We start from the raw sequence: 20,432 nt of genomic DNA on the forward strand, positions 1-20,432 counted from the left end.
TCGACAAAGTGCCCCATGATATCCTGATGAGCAAACTAGCTCCAAGTGGGCTAGATGAAACAGCGATCCAGTGGATCCACAGTTGGCTACAGAATCGGACTTCAAGAGTGCTTCTGAATGGGATCTTCTCCAACTGGGGAGAGGTAATGAGCGGGGTACCTCAGGGCTCAGTCCTGGGCCCGGTGCTCTTCCACATTTTTATTAATGGCTTGGATGAGGAGGTGCAGGGAATGCTGATCAAAGTTGCAGATGACACAAAATTGAGCAGGATAGCTAATACCCTGGAAGACAGAAACAGAATTCAAAGTGATCTTGATAGACTGGAGCGCTGGGCAGAAAACAACAGAATGACATTGAATAGGGATCAATGCCAAGTTCTGCACCTAGGAAAAAGAAACCAAATGCACACTTACAAGATGGGGGATACATGGCTCAACAACACTACAAGCGAGAAGGATCTTGGAATTGGTGTAGATCACAAGCTGAATATGAGCCAACAATGTGATGTGGCTGCAAAAAAGGCCAATGCTATTTTGGGCCGCATTAACAGAAACATAGCTTCCAAAGCCCGGGAAGTCCTAGTTCCCCTCTACTCAGTACTGGTTAGGCTTCATCTGGAGTACCGTGTCCAGTTCTAGGCACCACACTTTAAGAAGGATGAAGACAAGCTGGAGAGGGTTCAGAGGAGGGCAACAAAGATGATCAGGGGACTGGAAACAAAGCCCTATGTGGAGAGACTGAAAGAACTGGGCATGTTTAGCCTTGAGAAGAGAAGACTGAGGGGAGATAGGATAGCACTCTTCAAGTCCTTGAAAGGTTGGCACAGAAAGGAAGGCCAGGATCTCTTCTCGATCATCCCAGAATGCAGGACACGGAAGAATGGGCTCAAGTGACAGGAAGCCAGATTCAGGCTGAACACCAGGAAAAACTTCCTGACTGTTAGAGCAATGTGACAATGGAGCCAATTCCCTAGAGAGATGGTGGGCTCTCTCACACTGGGGGTATTCAAGACGAGGCTGGACAGCCACCTGTCAGGGATGCTCTGACTTGGATTCCTGCATTGAGCAGGGGGTTGGACTCGATGGTCTGTAGGCCCCTTCCAGTTCAGGTGAGGCTGTGGATGTGCTAAATCCGTTGTCCATTGGCTGTGACAATGGACTTTATGAAGGCTAAGAAACTGAAACTCAGTCCAGACATGACTGAGATGCTGTTGGTGGGTGGTTCTTCTGACCAGATGGAGGGTGCTCAACCTGTTCTGGATTGGGTCGCACTGCCCCTGAAGGAGCAGGTTCCTAGCTTAGGGGTCCTCCTTGAGCCATCTTTGGCACTTGAGGCTCAGGTGGCCTCAGTAGCACAGAGTGCCTTCTACCACCTTTGGCTGGTGGCCCAGCTATGCCTCCATCTGAGCTGGGATAACCTGGCTTCAGTTGTCTATCATCTGGTAATCCCCCAAGTTAGATTACTGCAATGTGCACTACATGGGTCTGCCTTTGAAGACAGTTCAGAAGCTTCAGCTCGAGCAAAATGCGGTGGCCAGATTGATAACAGGAACCAGAAGGTCCGAACATATAAGACCAATTCTGGCCTGCTTGGACTAGCTGCCTGTAAGTCTCCGAGCCTGATTCAAGGCACTGGTTTTAGCCTGTAAAGCCTGACATGGCTCGGGACCACTATACTGATGGAGCGCCTCTCACGACATGAACCTACCCGTACACGATGCTCAATGTCTGAGGTCCTCCTCTGGCTGCCTACTCTGAGGGAAGCTCAGAAGACAGCAACAAGGGAGAGGGCCTTCTCAGTGGTGGCCCCCCAATTCTGGAATAATCTCCCCAATCAGGCCTACCTGGCGCCAACATTGTCATCTTTTCAGTGCCAGGTCAAGACCTTTCTCTTCTCTCAGGCATTTGGCAGCATAGGATAAGTTATATTCGATCCTGGATGTTTGCTTGAGATGGCTTGTTTGAAGTTGTTTTTAGATATATGTTCTCTTGAGTATATTGTCTGTTCATGTGTTTTTAATGTAAATGGCTTTTAACCTCTGTATACTGTATTTTTAATGTTTTTAAACTTTGTAAACAGACCAGAGATCTTTGGCTATTGGGTGGTTGTTGTTCAGTCGTTCAGTCGTGTCCGACTCTTCATGACCCCCTGGACCATAGCACGCCAGGGCTTCCTGTCCTGCGCTCTCTCCCGGAGCGTGCTCAAGTTCATATTCGTTGCATCAGTGATGCTATCTAGCCATCTCATCCTCTGCCGTCCCCTTCTCCTTTTGCCTTCAGTCTTTCCCAGCATCAGGGTCTTTTCCAGAGAGTTTTCTCTTCGCATTAGGTGGCCAAAATATTTCAGCTTCAGCTTCAGTATCTGTCCTTCCAATGAGCACTCAGGGTTGACTTCCTTTAGGATGGACTGATTTGACCTCCTTGCAGTCCAGGGCACTCATAAGAGTCTTCTCCAGCACCACAGTTCGAAAGCATCAATTCTTCGGCGCTCAGCCTTCCTTATAGTCCAGCTCTCACAGCCATACATTACTACTGGGAAAACCATAGCTTTGATTAGACGGACCTTTGTCGGCAAGGTGATGTCTCTGCTTCTTACTATGCTGTCTAGGTTGGCCATAGCTTTCCTCCCAAGGAGCAAGCGTCTTTGAATTTCATGGCTACAGTCACCGTCTGCGGTGATCTTGGAGCCCAAGAAAGTAAAATCTGTCACTGCTTCCATTTCTTCCCCTTCTGTATGCCAGGAAGTGATGGGGCCAGATGCCATGATCTTAGTTTTTTTAATGTTGAGTTTCAAACCAGCTTTTGCACTCTCCTCTTTCACCCTCAACAAGAGGCTCTTGAGATCCTCTTCGCTTTCTGCCATTAGGGTGGTATCGTCTGCATATCGGAGGTTGTTGATCATTCTCCCGGCAATCTTAATTCCGACCTGTGATTCATCCAACCTGGCGTTTCTCATGATGTACTCTGCATATAAGTTAAATAAGCAGGGTGACAATATGCAGCCTTGTCATACTCCTTTCCCAATTTTGAACCACTCGGTTGTTCCATGTCTGGTTCTTACTGTTGCTTCTTGACCCTCGCACAGGTTTCTCAGGAGACAGGTAAGGTGGTCTGGTACTCCCATCACTTTAAGAATTTGCCACAGTTTGTTGTGATCCACACAATCAAAGGCTTTAGCATAGTCAATGAAGAAGAAATAGACATTTTTCTGGAATTCTCTTGCTTTCTCCATGATCCAGCGAACGTTGGCTATTTGATCTCTAGTTCCTCTGCCTTTTCGAAACCCAGCTTCTACTTCCGGTAGTTCTCGGTTCGCATACTGCTGAAGCCTAGCTTGTAGGATTTTGAGCATAACCTTGCTGGCATGTGAAATGAGCGCAATTGTGCGGTAGTTTGAACACTCTTTGGCGTTGCCCTTCTTTGGAATTGGGATGTAAACTGACCTTTTCCAGTCTTGCGGCCATTGTTGAGTGTTCCAAATTTGTTGGCATATTGAGTGCAGCACTTTAACAGCATCATCTTTTAGGATTTTAAATAGCTCAGCTGGAATACTGTCATCTCCGCTAGCTTTGTTGTTAGTAATGCTTTCTAAGGCCCACTTGACTTCACTCTCGAGGATGTCCGGCTCAAGTTCAGTGACCGCACTATCATGGCTATAAGGGACATTAAGATCTTTCCTGTATAGTTCTTCTGTGTATTCTTGCCACCTCTTCTTAATATCATCTGCTTCTGTGAGGTCCCTGCCTTCTTTGTCCTTTATCATGTCCGTCTTTGCACAAAACGTTCCCTTGAGATCTCCAGTTTTCTTGAAGAGATCTCTAGTCTTTCCCATTCTGTTGTTTTCCTCGATTTCTTTGCATTGTTCATTTAAGAAGGCCTTCTTGTCTCTCCTTGCTATTCTCTGGAACTCTGCATTCAGTTGGATAGATCTTCCCCTTTCTCCCTTGCTTTTCACTTGCCTTCTTTCCTCAGCTACTTGTAAAGCCTCATCAGACAGCCACTTGGCTTTCTTGCATTTCTTTTTCTTTGGGATGGATTTCGTTGCTGTCTCCTGAACAATGTGATGGACCTCTATCCATAGTTCCTCAGGCACTCTGTCTATCAGGTCTAATCCCTGAAATCTATTCCTCACCTCCACTGTATATTCATAAGGGATATGATTTAGGTCATAACTGAATGGTTTAGTGGTTTTCCCTACGTTCTTCAATTTAAGCTGAAATTTTGCAAAAAGAAGCTCATGATCTGAGACACAGTCAGCTCCAGGTCTTGTTTTGACTGACTGTAATGAGCTTCTCCATCTTTGGCTGCAAAGTACATAATCAATCTGATTTAGATATTGAGCATCTGGTGATGTCCATGTGTAGAGTCGTCTCTTGTGCTGTTGGAAAAGAGTGTTTGCTATGATCAGCGTGTTCTCTTGGCAAAACTCTATTAGCCTTTGTCCTGCTTCATTTTGTACACCAAGGCCATTCCTGCCTGTTATCTCAGTGATTTCTTGACTTCCTACTTTAGCATTCCAATCCCTTATGATGAAGAGGACATCTATTTTTGGTGTTAGTTCTAGAAGGTGTTGTAGGTCTTCATAGAACTGATCAACCTCCGCTTCTTCGGCAACAGTGGTTGGGGCATAGACTTGAATTACTGTGATGTTGAATGGTTTGCCTTGGATTCGTACTGAGATCATTCTATCGTTTTTAAGATTGTACCCCAGTACTGCTTTTCCCACCCTTTTGTTGACTATGAGTGCTACTCCATTTCTTCTAAGGGATTCTTGCCCACAGTAGTAGATATGATGGTCACCTGAATTAAATTCGCCCATGCCTGTCCATTTTAGTTCACTGATTCCCAAGATGTCGATGTTCAATCTTGCCGTCTCATGTTTGACCACCTCCAGCTTACCTTGATTCATTGATCTTATATTCCAGATTCCTAAACAATATTGTTCTTTGCAGCATCGGTTCACTTCTTTACAGTTCTTTTCACCACCAGACACATCCACAGCTGAGTGTCCTTTCAGCTTTGGCCCAGCCGCTTCACTCTTTCTGGCGCTACTTGGAAATACCCTCTGCTCTTCCCCAGTAGTATATTGGACACCTTCCGACCTGAGGGGCTCATCTTCCGGCATCATCTCTTTTAGCCTTGTGATACGTTCCATGGGGTTTTCTTGGCAAGAATACTGGAGTGGGTTGCCATTTCCTTCTCCAGTGGACCATATTTTGTCAGAACTCTCCGCCATGACCTGTCCGTCTTGGGTGGCCCTGCACGGCATAGCTTATGGCTTCACTGAGTTACACGAACCCCTTTGCCACAACAAGGCAGTGATCCATGAAGGGTGGATGCCAATACCATGATTGGGTGGTATAGAAATGTAATTAATAATAATAAATGTGAGGTTACCAGTGCATGGACCACAGTGGTCAAGCTATCCCTATCCTGGAATGGCTGTAATTGTCTTACCCACTGGAGCTGCTGAACGGCACTCCTAGCCATCAGAGACACCTGTGCCTTCAATGACAGCGCTGGATCAGGAGCCCCCCCCCCCGACTATGCACCTGCTCTTTCAGGGCATGTGTGTGGAACCCCATCCAGAGCAGGCAACTGACCCAATTCCCAGACATGGGAACTGCTCATCCACAGAGTCTTCATCTTGCCAGGACTCAGACACACTTTATTGGCCCTCATCCAGCCCGTCACTGCATCCAGACACTGGTCCAAGGCTGGCACATCCTCCCCTGCTCCAGATGTTATGGAGAAATGGAGTGCACTGATGGCACCTCACTCCAGATTCCCTAACAACTGCTCCAACTGCTGCAGAGAGATGTTAAATAGCACTGGGGACAAAATAGTGTCCTTTGGCACCCCATAGCCCAAATACCAGGGGGCCAATGAGCACTCCACCAGAACTACTCTCCAAGACTGACCCTGGAGATAGAACCAGAACCCCCAAAGAATGGTGCCTCTGATGGTCATCACAGAAAGCCAGTCCAGGGGTGCCTCTGATGGTGCCTCTGGTGCCTCTGATGGTGCCTCTGATGGTGCCTCTGATGGTCATCACAGAAATGGTGCCTCTGATGGTCATCACAGAAAGCCAGTCCAGGGGTGCCTCTGATGGTGCCTCTGGTGCCTCTGATGGTGCCTCTGATGGTCATCACAGAAATGGTGCCTCTGATGGTCATCACAGAAATGGTGCCTCTGATGGTCATCACAGAAAGCCAGTCCAGGGGTGCCTCTGATGGTGCCTCTGGTGCCTCTGATGGTGCCTCTGATGGTGCCTCTGATGGTCATCACAGAAATGGTGCCTCTGATGGTCATCACAGAAAGCCAGTCCAGGGGTGCCTCTGATGGTGCCTCTGGTGCCTCTGATGGTGCCTCTGATGGTGCCTCTGATGGTCATCACAGAAATGGTGCCTCTGATGGTCATCACAGAAATGGTGCCTCTGATGGTCATCACAGAAAGCCAGTCCAGGGGTGCCTCTGATGGTGCCTCTGGTGCCTCTGATGGTGCCTCTGATAGTGCCTCTGATGGTCATCACAGAAAGCCAGTCCAGGGGTGCCTCTGATGGTGCCTCTGGTGCCTCTGATGGTGCCTCTGATGGTCATCACAGAAAGCCAGTCCAGTCCAAGCCACTGAAAGACCCAGTCAGAGCAGCAGGGCAGCACTCCCCCATCCCTCTGCCAGGAGAGGGCAAGCAAAGTTACGCCTTGCTTGCCAGGAAGTGCAGGCTCTTCGCAAAGGCGCAGGGAGAGGAAAAAACTATTGGGGAACAGCCTGTCTTAGAGCACAGCAGAATGGTTGAGCAACAGCTCACGGGAGCTCAGCGAAAGGGAAGGTGACCTGGGGCAGACCGGGGAGGCCACATGCTCAGGACACCCTTCAGAGTTGGGTGTTTGGGGCAATTCTCACTTTGCTGCAGATGGGGAAGAGGTGGGAAACAGGGCTGATTCCTAGCCAGACCGCTGCTTTTATCGTCCAGGCATCGCCTTGTGGATTCCAACTGAAGGGTGTTGCTAGCTCAGCCTTGGAGACACGAAACGTTTGGTCTGTGGATGTTTCAAAGGAAGAGGCAGCATCTGAGCAGGCCCACGTGAGAGACAGAGGTGCTCGTATGGGTTTGCAGCTGGTTAAACAGCAGGATGCAGAGAGCAGGAATGCACAGGGAGTTCTTGCAATGGAGGGAAGGAAGGAGCGGGGTCCCCCACGGATCTGCACTGGGACCAGCGCTTTTGAACTTGTTCATAAATGATCTGGAATTAGGCGCGAGCAGTGAGGTGGCCACGTTCAAAAAGGGTGAATGGGCAAGAAAATGGCAAATACGGCTCCATGTAAGCAAGTGTTCTGGTGTTGAATGGGATACGGCTACCCTTGAAAGACCAGGTCCGCAGCCTGGGGGTCATTTTGGACTCCCAGCTGTCCATGGAGACTCAGGTGTCAGCTGTGAGCCAGACAGCGCTGTACCAACTCTGTCTGATACGGCGGCTGCGCCCCCACCTTCCCGACCATCTGCTCCCATCGGTAGTACATGCCCTGGTCTCCTCTCGTTTAGACTACTGTCATGCGCTCTGCGTGGGGTTACCCTTGAAGACGGTTCGGAAGCTGCAGCTGGTGCAGAACACAGCGGCTCACCTGATTAAAGGCAGCCGCTGGCGAGATCACATCACTCCAGGGCTGAAGGAGTTGCACTGGTTACCAGTTGTTTTCCAGGCCAAATTCAAGGTGTTGGTTTTGACCTTTAAAACCCTATGGGTTCCGGCCCAGCCTATCTCAAGGAGCGCCTCCAGCAGCACCAGACAGGCCGCTTAACAAGATCAGCCTCGGATGGCCTTCTCTCCGTCCCATCAGCCAGGACAGCTAGACTGGTGGGGACGAGGGAGAGGGCCTTTTCTGTGGTAGCCCCCACTCTGTGGAACTCCCTCCCTAGGGAACTCCGCCATGCCCCCTCTTTAATGAGCTTCCGTCGTGCATTAAAAACGTGGTTGTTCAGGCAGGCGTTTGGGGTGGGTTAGGGTATTTTAGAAAATGTTTTTACTGTAGAATTTTATTGTTTTAAACTGTTTTATTGCATGTTGTACATCGCCCAGAGTGGCTGGGTGACCAGCCAGATGGGCAATTAATAAATTTAATAATAATAATAATAATAATAATAAGTGATGCACATTGGGGCAGATACTCCTGCCTTCACATCTGCATTGATGGAGATATCCTGGGGTCATGGAGGCCACCTCAGTAAAGATGTCAAGCCCATGTGCAGCTGCTGTGAAAATGGAGAATTCCACGTTGGACATGATTAGAAAAGGACTTGAAAACAAAACTGCCAAGATCATACTGCCCTTAAACAAATCTACAGTGCAACCACGCTTGGAATACTGCGCAGTTCTGGTCACTGTACCTCAAAAAGGATATTGTGGAGTTGGAAAAGGGCAACTGAAATGATCCAGGGGCTGGAGCATCTCCCCTAGGAGGAAAGGTTACAACATCTGGGAATGTTCAGCTTAGAAAAAGGGTGAGGAAGGGGAGACATGATAGAGGTGTACGAAATAGGGCTAGATGAAACAACGATCCGGTGGATCAACAGTTGGCTACAGAATCAGATTCAAAGAGTGCTTATCAATGGGATCTTCTCAAATTGGGGAGAGTTAACGAGTGGGGTACCACAGGGCTCGGTCCTGGGCCCAGTGCTCTTCAAAATTTTTATTAATAACTTGGAGGAAGAGGTGTAGGGAATGCTGATCAGATTTGCAGATGACACAAAATTGGGCGGGATAGCTAATACCCTGGAAGAAAAAAACAAAATTCAAAGTGATCTGGATAGACTTGTTAGATAAAAAGTTCTTGCTTCTGGTTGAAAGAAAGGATGCCAGACAGGCAGCAGTGGATCCAACACTATTTTATTGAACGTTTTGCAAAACGGGTGCAGAGCAGTCAGCAGTCTGGACCCCGAGCTAAGCAAGCATAAGTCTTTTTATACCCCCTCCCCTTTACAATTTTCTGTTAGCCACAAGACATGTCAACTGACTGAGCCGTTAGCTGACTCCTTAGAGCACGACTGTGTCAACATGTTTATTTCTGATTGTGCTTATGCGACTGTCTCGCCAGACTTCCCCTTTTCAACAGATGTACACTGCCACTGGACATGTGTCCGGTGGGCTCATAATTATGACTAATAGCTCAAAGGTCTAGCAAAGAGCTGACAGCCAAAGAATAAGAGGGCAGTCTTTTTCTAACAGTTCCCTCCTTTAAGTCTTTACTCATGTCTTAAAGCGTTTTAAAACGGGGTTTCTCTATCAGCACAATAAAGCAAGAGCATCTGTTTTGACAGAGCAGTTTCCATTAACTGCTGGGATTTATAAACAAGAGGCGATTGTGGCTCCTGGATGGCTTCTTCGCCTGTGTCCCTGGCAGCTTCCGGTGGGGTGCCAGGGAGCAGAGGACCGTTGCCTGTGTCCTCCTGTTCTCTCCGGGTGACAGGAGGAAGCAAGGGTCGCCTAAATGGCTTTATCCGGCTGCAGTGTGTCCATTTGCTAGAACCCACAAGCTTTACACACGAGTGGCTGGTTGGTCTTACCAAATAAGGCCCCTCCCACCCTTCCTTTAAAGCTTCTTTATTCTACTTTTTCAGCAACACCTCGTCTTTTGTCTGGAAGAGATGGATAGGTGCATCTAACGGTAATCTCTGGAACGGAACGGAATAAGCTCGTAGCTGTGAAAGAACAGACTGTAGAGAAGTCAACTGATCTCTTAGCATCTGATTACCTGTCTCCCACTTGACTTCCTCCCTCCTTCTGCAGTGTACCCGAGGCAGGAACCCAAACATTAGCTCAAAGGGGGACAGCTTTATGTCTTTTCCTGGCATTTTTCGAAGCTTTGTCAAAGCTATTGGCAGAGCCTCTACCCAAGTGAGTCTTACCCCTTGCTGGAGCTTGGTTAGGGTCTCCTTGGGACTCCGATTGGTTCTTTCAACCTGCCTACTCGCCTGGGGTCTCTAGGGGCAGTGCGAGTGCCACTCTACCCCCAGAGCCTGTGCCAGCCCCCGTGTAATAACTGAGGTGAAGTGTGAGCCCTGGTCGGACTCTACAACCTCAGGCAGGGAGAACCGGGGCGCCACCTCCTGTAACGACTTAGCAACTACAGGTTTTGCTTGACAGTTTCTGCACGGAAACGCCTCTACCCACCCTGTCATTTGACACACTATTACAAGCAAGTATCTGCAACCCCTACACGGTGGCATTTCAGCAAAATTAATCTGCACCCTCTGGAAGGGATAATGCGCCCATGGTCGCCCTCCCTTTGGTGGAGGGGGTGCCCTGGGGGAATTAATTTTCTGGCAAACCTCACATGTTGCTGCTAATCGATGGGCGCGTACAGTTAGGCCAGGAGAGACGAACAGCCTCTTGCAATGGTCAATCATAGCTGATGCCCCAGGATGTCCAAGAGAGTGATGCACTTGTTCTAAGATAGCTCCCTGCAGGGCCTGCGGTAGGAGCAGTCTCCCATCTGTCATCTGGATCCATCCGTCGCCACGGGGACTTACTCTGTGTTCTTGCGCCATCTGTAACTCGGAAGGGGAGTATGTGGGGGCTCCTCTCTTCTGGGTAAGACAAGAAATGTCTCTTGGATTCTTTCTTTGGCTGCCCTCTTTGCGGCCTCATTTGCCCTTAAGCAACTCGGCCAGCCTCTTGCCACGACATCAAGGACCTTGGAGTAATATCCCACCGGCCTCCAAGAGGGGCCCTTTCGCTGGCAAAGTACTCTCGAGGCTACGCCTTTATTTTTATGCACATAGAGTCTAAATGGTCGACTGGGATTTGGTATGGCTAGGGCAGGTGGCGACACAAGGGCAGCTTTGAGACTGAGGAAAGACTTATCTTTTTGCAGTGCCTCATACAGCGGTCGCGCCGTCTCCCCATCTATGTAGACAAGAGGGTGGGCAGCTGGCTGGGGTTGAGGCACATGGAGATCTACCCAGGAGGAGATTTTATATCCCACAGAGTTGCGTCAGGGCAGGGCCCCTAGAGGTCTTTATCACCAATGCCCTCAAAGGTGTAGTTGGCCCCAATGTCAGCAGAAGAGCTGGAACGGCTAATGGCACGCAGACTGACGGAGCCCAATTTGCTTGAGACTTTTGCAATAGACTCCCTGCTTGCATCAGGAGAATCCAAAAGAGGGGGAGCCTTTACTGCTTGCTGGCTGCCTGGCTGCTGCAGGGCTCTATTGACTCGCCTGCGGAACATCTTGCGGATGCTGCCTCTTGATTTTTTTTTTTTTTCTCATCATCAGTTCATCCACCATAGACTGCAGGCAGATGCTCAGCATTATGGCCTGCAGGCTGGTGATTGTGACCCACTGTAGGCAGTCTTTATTTATCAGGTACTTAAAGGCAAGTTCTAGCTTCACCTCTGACTTGCCAGCGGTAGGGCCTGATGTCTCGTTGTGCACGGGGACTGAGGAAGTGACCCGCCAGCAGCGCATTCGGGTCACCTTGAAACTTCCCTCCTTGATCTGGTCATTGGGCAGCTTGACCTGGAAGTTCAGCTTACTATTCTCAGCCCCCACAATGATGTGGCAGCCCTTTTCGGGGAAGTCTGTGATGCAGGGGTCAAATTTGAGATAGCTGTAATACTTGAGGGTCTGTGCCAAGCGGATGAACTCCTTCTTGGAGACCTTATCTTGTAGAGACTTCAGCTGACGGTGTTGCCAACTTGGCACGAGAGGCCCTTCCGACCCCGGCCCAAACTAGGGGATTGACTCTGTATTCTATTAAGCACCAGTCCTCGTCTGCCTCTGGGGCGGGCTCCTCTGCGACCTTTGAAAGGGCCATTTGATAGTTACTGCTCTGTTGCTTGGGGAGCTGTACTTCTATCCTTCCGTCAGAAGTGAAAGCAATCTCAATTTGGAGCTTAGTCAAAAAGTCCCTTCTTAACAATGCCACCGGACAGGAGGGGGTACAGACAAATGCATGTGCTAGGTGTGTTTTCCCAACCTTGGTGAGCAAGGGATGAGAAAGGGGCACTCAGGTTGCCCTTCCCTCGACCCCCATTATGGTGGTAGATCCCCCACTTCCCGTTGGTGGTTGGCTAAGGGGGGAGGATGGACAGGGCAGCCCCTGTATCTACAAGGGCATCGTAGGAGCAGCCCCCAAATTTAATTTTGACCATGGGGTCCCGTCTTGCCTCAGAGACGGCTCAGAGGGGGCTGGGCCCCGGTCTGTCTTAGTCTCTTTCTTGTTCATGCAAAATCCTTTCTGCCCCACCCCCCTCCACACCCTCCTCTCTCTCTTTTTGCTTCAAGGCTTCACAGTCACGCTTCCAGTGCCTAATTTTCTTACAGAAGGCACTCTGGTCTCTTCTCAGGGAGGACCCCTTCCTCCCTCCTTTTCCTCTCTTCTTAGCTCCTCCTTTGTTGGGTCTGAGAACCGCAGCGAGGAGCTTCGCTTGCCTCTTGTCTTTCATAAACTTTCTGAGCTCTACTAAAACACTTAGGTCAGCCACCAATCTTCTCTCAACTTTCTGCAACTTCTTTCTGATGTCTTGGCAACTATTTCCCACAAACTGAGTCGTGAGAATCCTTAAATTATTTGGGTCCTTCAAGTCAATATCAGTATACTTGGCAAAGGCTTCCCTTAGCCTTTGGAGGAACATGGCAGGAGGTTTGTTTTTGTCTTGTTTTAAAGTCAGGACTTTTTGCAAATTGGGGGGCCCCCGCGCGGCTTGCTTCATGTCCGCTAAAACGAACCAAAAATACTCAGCATGTAGCTGTCTCTGTGCCGCCATGGCTACCCCCCAATCGGGCCGTCCTGTGGGCAGAGCTGCTGCCGTCTCATCCTCAGTTGCCTGGGGGTGTTCCTCTTTAAACCTGGCCCGTGCCCCCGCAAGGATGGTTGGTTTCTTATTGACCATCACAGGAGGGGCCAGAGACATGCATTTGACAACCCACGGAGCGGGCTTGCCGCCAAGGGGTACGCAGGTCGCCCATGAATCGATATAGGGGAACTGGTCTCAACTTCCCCTCTGTGTTACTATTATACGCACAGCAGATACCAGGGTTGGGTCAAAAGACCCCTCGGGTGGCCATTTGGGTTCTACTACTGGCCATTCCCAGGCACAAAGAAGGACAAGGCGATCCTTTGTCATCTTAGTTCTATAATCTTGCTTAAAATGTGACCAGTTGCGCAAACAACACTCCAAGGGCATATGGGACTCTCCTGTAGGCCTGGATTGGGACCCGCCCATGACGGTGGGGATTTCAATCAACAATTCTCGCGCTTCGCCCTCCTCTGACCCAGCCCGTCTCCAGGGTAGGGAAATGCAGATCGGGGCTCCTCACTCGCTTCGCCCGTAGGCGTCTCACACAATCACAAACACACCACCGTCCCGCGTTTATCCCCTAATGTAAGCTGTTTCACTTACCCCAAAAGCCTCTTCTGTCCCGCCCGCAGCTGCGTCCAGCTGCTTTATTGACCCACTGCCGGTGCCTAAAAGGAGTGATCACGTCTCCCTCTTCCTCTGGCGTTGGTCCCCAAGCGCTTTCGCCGCCACCGTCGTGAGGAGAAGGCAGTGTAAACAACCGCCTGTGGCCACTTCTCCTCCGCGGCCCCTCGGTTCAGCGCAAAGGGGACGCGCCCCGAAGCAGGATCCGAGTCACGGCACCAAATTGTTAGATAAAAAGTTCTTGCTTCTGGTTGAAAGAAAGGATGCCAGACAGGCAGCAGTGGATCCAACACTATTTTATTGAACGTTTTGCAAAACGGGTGCAGAGCAGTCAGCAGTCTGGACCCCGAGCTAAGCAAGCATAAGTCTTTTTATACCCCCTCCCCTTTACAATTTTCTGTTAGCCACAAGACATGTCAACTGACTGAGCCGTTAGCTGCCTCCTTAGAGCACGACTGTGTCAACATGTTTATTTCTGATTATGCTTATGTGACTGTCTCGCCAGACTTCCCCTTTTTAACAGATGTACACTGCCACTGGACATGTGTCCGGTGGGCTCATAATTATGACTAATAGCTCAAAGGTCTAGCAAAGAGCTGACAGCCAAAGAATAAGAGGACAGTCTTTTTCTAACAGACTGGAGCGTTGGGCAGAGAACAACAGAATGACATTGAATAGGGATAAATGCCAAGTTCTGCACCTAGGAAAAAGAAACCAAATGCACACTTACAAGATGGGGGATACGTGGCTCAACAACACTACAAGCAAGAAGGATCTTGGAATTGTTGTCGATCACAAGCTGAATATGAGCCAACAATGTGATGTGGCTGCAAAAAAGGCAAATGCTATCTTGGACTGCATTAACAGAAACATAGCTTCCAAATCCTGGGAAGTACTAGTTCCCCTCTACTCAGCACTGGTTAGGCCTCACCTGGAGTACTGTGTCCAGTTCTGGGCACCACACTTTAAGAAGGATGCAGACAAACTGCAGAGGGTTCAGAGGAGGGCAACAAAGATGATCAGGGGACTGGAAACAAAGCCCTATGAAGAGAGACTGAAAAAACTGGGCATGTTTAGCCTTGAGAAGAGAAGACTGAGGGGAGATAGGATAGCACTCTTCAAGTCCTTGAAAAGTTGTCACAGAGAGGAAGGCCAGGATCTCTTCTTGATCATCCCAGAGTGCAGGACACGGAAGAATGGGCTCAAGTGACAGGAAGCCAGATTCTGGCTGAACATCAGGAGAAACTTCCTGACTGTTAGAGCAACACGACAATGGAGCCAATGACCTAGGGAGGTGGCAGGCTCTCCCACACTGGAGGCATTCAAGATGAGGCTAGACAGCCATCTGTCAGGGATGCTCTGACTTGGATTCCTGCATTGAGCAGGGAGTTGGTGTCGATGGTCTGTAGGCCCCTTCCAGTTCAGGTGAGGCTGTGGATGTGCTAAATCCGTTGTCCATTGGCTGTGACAATGGACTTTTTGAAGGCTAAGGAACTGAAACTCAATCCAGACATGACTGAGATGCTGTTGGTGGGTGGTTCTTTTGACCAGATGGCCTTGTAGGCCCCTTCCAACCCTACTATTTTATGATTATATGATTCTATGAAAATTATGCACGGTGTGGAGAAAATGAGGCAGGGAGACATTTTTCTCCCTCATATAATAGTAGAATCCAACGGGGTCACCCCATAAAGCTGATTGTTGGGAGATTCAAGAGAGATAAAAGGCAGGACTTCTCCACACAACCAATAAATTAACTTTCGGAATTGTCAAGAGGATGTGGCCAGGGCTGCAAACCCCTGAATTCTGATGCAGCTCAACAGTGTCCCCTAGAGCAGCGGTCCCCAACCTTTTTGGGCCCAGGGACTGGTCCCGTGGAAAACAATTTTTCCATGGATCGGGGGGGGGCGGATTGGGACTGGGCCGCAGCAGGGGTGTGGGAACCCCTCTTACCTTGGGTCTGCAGGGGGGGGAGGCAATCCACACACACACACACCCCGGAATCCTAGCCGGCTCCGCTCCGAGTCCGCGGAGCTGCCAGCCGGCTCCGGCCGCTGGCGGACTTCCGGCCGCTGGGACGGAAATGGTGTCTGCGCAGATGCCATTTCCATCCCAGTGGACAGAAGTCTGCCAGCAACCGGAGCTGGCCGGCAGCTCCGTGGACTTGGAGCGGAGCTGGCCAGGGCTGGCAAGGATTCCGGGGGGGGATCGCCTCCCCTCCCACCGCGGACCCAAGGTAAGGGGGGTTCCCAAACCCCTGCTGCAGCCCGGTCCTTAACAGGCCACAGCCCGGTACTGGTCTGTGGCCAGGGGGTTGGGGACTCCTGCCCTAGAGCATCTACATTTTGGTGCCATGCCTCTGAAGAGCCACAAGGTTTTTTGTGCAAGTGTGGCCTTGACATTTTGAGATTTCCAAAAGAGAGCATACTTATCTCCCTATGTTCCTTGTGGATCATTGTTCTGAAAATTACAAACAGCCTAGAGTTGTCCCTAAGTAAGAAACCAGCGAAGTTTCAGAAGGATAGGTGCAGCAGTTCATGTGGAAGGGGATTTCTCCAATTTGGGAGAGAGAGTGATTTGCTTTCCCTTCCATTCACCCATTCCCCGATAGTTTTTGGGTAAATTTGTATGAAAATGCACAGGTCATTAGAGGTATTCCCCAGGCAAGAAACCTCCAAAGTTTCTGAAGACTATACATGCATGCACATTTAGAATGACTAGAATTTATTTACATTTCACCAATGTTAGCAGCAGGGGAACATGGGTGGGAAGGTGCTATTGCACTCATGCCCCGCTTGTGGGTTTCCTATGGGCACCTGGTTGGCTACTGTGCGAACAGAATGCTGGGCTAGATGGACCTTGGTCTGATGCAGCATGGCTCTTCTTATGTTCTTAAATAGAGAGTGCCTCTGAGCATGTGCAGAATGTTTTTCCTTCACCACTGAGCACTTACATTTTCTCCCTACCAATTCTATTCCCCTCCATGCAACCATCCCTCCTCATCCTACCATCCTCCAGCAACTCTTCATAAGAACAGATGTCTTGTTTTGTGCAACTCCTCTTTACCTCCTCCTTGTTATGCTCAAGCTCTCATTGTATCTTCCTCCCCATAACTTCCTTTGTGCCAAGATGTCACCAGGATTCAGCCAGTGAGTCTGTTTTCAAAACCAGGGCCAAGTTATGGAAAACTCTGAGCATGTACTAAGTGCCTTTCCCTCGCCACTGAAGCTAGAGTTCATGCAAAGAAAACCCAAACCCACAAATGAGAAAACATGCATAGGACTTTGCTGAAATGGTAGTCAATTCATTAGACGGAATTGGGTAGGAACTGTGTTAAGCTTGCAGTACCATGCTCACAGCTCAGGACTTATTTCTGAGTAAACATGCAGAACATCAGGATGCAAACCTCCCTGCAAAAGTAACTTGTGCTGAAATCCTATGCACACTTTCCTGAGGGTAAGCCTCATTAAAAATATTGGGACTTCTCAGTAGACATACATATGATTGCATAAATTAGCAATATTTATCTCCCCTCCACTTAAAAAACAAAAAACTCCTTTTTTAAATTAAAGCTTTCCATTCATAGAAGCATAGGAAGCTGCCTTGTACGGAGTCAGACCCTGGGCCCATCTAGCGCAGAATTGTTGACACTGACTGGCACAAGCGACTCTCCAGAGTTTCAGGCAGGATTCTTTCGTAGCCCTACTTGGAGATGCTGGGGATTGAACCTCGGAGCTTCTGCATGCCGAGCATGTGCTCTACCACTGAGCTACAGCCCTTCCTATTGCTGGATAATGGCAACTGACAAACAAAACAGCCCCAGATTTGTTTCTCTGCAACCATGTGAACCCACCTTTCTCAAAGACTTGAGTGAGAAGGAGAAAACCAACCCTCTTGTCTGTTTGTATAAAGTCAAATGCAGTTCAGAACGTCTCTTGCCCACTGAAGAGAATTCTCTTTAAACATTCCCCAAGATATGGGGAATGGGTGGAATAAAGAAGAGAAAGAAAGAACAGGATAGGGGATGGAAGAAGAATCATAGAATAGTAGGGTTGGAAGGGGCCTACAAGGCCATCGAGTCCAACCCCCTGCTCAATGCAGGAATCCAAGTCAGAGCATCCCTGACAGAGGGCTGTCCAGCCTCGTCTTGAAGGCCTCCAGTGTGGGAGAGCCCACCACCTCCCTAGGGAATTGGTTCCATTGTCGTATTGCTCTGACAGTTAGGAAGTCTTTCCTGATGTTCAGCCGGAATCTGTCTCTCTTCATAGGGCTTTGTTTCCAGTCCCCTGATCATCTTTGTTGCTCTTCTCTGAACCCTCTGAAGAAAAGAATGGTGATTGGAAATGTGCATGGGGGTGGGGTGGGGTAGAGAAAATTCCCTAAGCCAAGTGGCTCCTTTCAGAGAGGTAGTACTTCAGAGAAATGTAGGAGGCTGCAGAGGGTCTGTAGTCACTGGAAAAGACCCTGATGCTGGGAAAGACTGAAGGCAAAAGGAGAAGGGGACGGCAGAGGATGAGATGGCTGGATAGCATCACCGATGCAATGAATATGGACTTGAGCACGCTCCGGGAGAGAGCGCAGGACAGGAAGGCCTGGCGTGCTATGGTCCGTGGGGTCACGAAGAGTCAGACACGACTGAATGACTGAACAACAACAAGAGGGTCTGTAAGGATTGCACATACTTAAATGAGCTTTATGAGGTGAGGTGGCTGAGGGCTTTTTCTAGCTGTTTAAAAATGTAGAACCGATTTAAAAGCCCCAGCAGTTTCTCAATCATGATACCACATAGACCTAACCCTCCCTTTGGGATTATTTGAGTCCTACAGCTACTTAGGAGAAATTAAACTGGAGGGGGAGAAAGAAGTTTGTGGAGGCTGATTGGATCCTTTGCTGTACTGAAGCTACTAAACTTCTGCAGAAGCCAAAGTTTCCAGTTTGGGGCAGTAAAATCAGATGCTGTGTGAAATGCCAGTATTTCATATGGAGCTCTTTCTTCCCTTCCTTCTCCCACTTCAAAATTTCATTGCAGGCAAGCTCCCAACAGTGGGCATGTAAGTGCAGAAAAGTAGGGGGGGAGAGGTTTTTTGCACCTCAAAAAAACCTTACACCAGAGATTAGGGATAGTGACCTCCTAATGGTCACCTTAAACACCTTCTGATTAGAATCCCTAATCCCCTGGGTGGCTTGACAGTTTTTACTTTTTGTTTTAAACTTTGAGGAGACTTTACGCATGGCTAGCACAAAAGCCACTGGACCTAACTGTCTGAAATTTGGTAGGTTCAGTCAACTCCATAGGGCCTGCCAGTTCCCCAAATGTCATGAATTTATGTGGAAGCACAAAAAAGTATAGCTCTTTACTTTGACAGATTTTCTTGGAAAAAGTGAATTTTACCTGTGACTAGCACAAAAGCCACTGGACCTGTCTGAACTTTGGCAGCTCACTCATCTCTATAGGGGCTGCCAGGTCCCCAAATTCTACACACGCATGTGGAAGCACAAAAAAAATATAGCTCTTTGCTTTGACAGATTTTCTTGAAAATAGCAAATTTTTACCTGTGACTAGCACAAAAGCCACTGGACCTGTCTGGAATTTGGTGTATTCCATCAGCTCCATGGGGGCTACCAAGCCTCCAAATGTCATGTATTTATCATACAAACTAAAAAAAGTTATGGCTGCTCTTGTCTTCCAATGCAAGTCAATGGGAAATGTTTTAAAAAATGGCAATTAGGACAGCTCAAAAGATCCAGGGCACAGTGCAAAAAAGATCCAGGGTCCGTGCCCAGGTAGGCCCTTTTAACGACGCCCCTGATTCAAGTGAAGGGTTCTTCCAAAGGTGGGTCTAGCCGCTAAGGGTGCAATCCTATGCATGCAATCCCATGCTGGCTGGGCATGCTGGGAGTTGTAGGACTTTTTCTGCCTGAACACATAGGATTGCACCTGAAGTAATTTTCTGATTTGCTGGCTAGACCATTGACATCAGAAATGGATCATAATTGCACTATTAGACAAAATGGTCTGTCTCCTTTGATTGAAAGATTCTCATAAAATGAGGGCTTGCTCTCACTCCTGTTCTTCCTAACATCTTCTAAGCAGGAAGCTAAAGACGCTCCTGTATTGGCCCCATTATGGATCTCTTATGGCCTAGAGATCCATAAAGCTTGCTTAAGTTCATTATTGGTGCAATTCCCATGCTAGTAAGCCTCTGAGCATGTGCAGGTGAGTCAAAAGCCGATAGCCTTCTCAGAACAGTCCTTGCTAATGAGGAGTCTTTATCTCCGATGTGCCTGGGGAGCAATTTGCTTACCTTAAAGCCACAGGTGGCTTGAGAACCAAACACTTCTAGCCTATGCCAAGAATGAGCGCGAAGGGGGCTTGCCAGTGTCGTGCTCCTCGTGGCTGACGTGTATTGTATAAAACCCATTCAGCCCAATGGTTCATCCAACCACTGAACCATCAACCATCCTGATCCAACCACTGGGTGCGTCTGTGTGCTCTGTTAAGTTACTCAATAAACTCTTCTTGTAAGCAAACTTCTGAGTCTGATTTATCACTATCTTGGCACTTCTAACCCAAGAGCTCAACTCCCAATGCAGGGGCGATACAGCTCCCTGCCCATACTCTCTGTAATGAACTCTGTATATGCTTCAAAGCCAAGGGGATTGGCTATCCTTGACTTGATCCTAACCAACAGAGATGACTTAGTGGATAAAGTAGCAGTTACAGGAACTGTGGGGGAAAGCGACCATGTTGCACTTGAGTTCTGGGTTCTAAAGGAAGCAAAAGCTGAGTGTAGTCAAATGCGTACCCTGGATTTTAGGAAAGCTGATTTTAATAAACTCAGAACAATGATTGGTAAGGTCCCATGGCAAGTGACTCTAATGAGAACACGAGTCCAAGATGGGTGGGAGGTGAGGGGAGATACGATAGCGCTCTTCAAGTACTTGAAAGGTTGTCACAGGGAGGAAAGCCAGGATCTCTTCCCATCATCCCAGTGTGCAGGACATGGA

Source organism: Heloderma suspectum, chromosome 5 (genome assembly GCF_057233095.1).
Source record: "Heloderma suspectum isolate Gila_16-S chromosome 5, 16-S_ref, whole genome shotgun sequence".
In the NCBI taxonomy this organism is placed as follows: Eukaryota; Metazoa; Chordata; class Lepidosauria; order Squamata; family Helodermatidae; genus Heloderma; species Heloderma suspectum.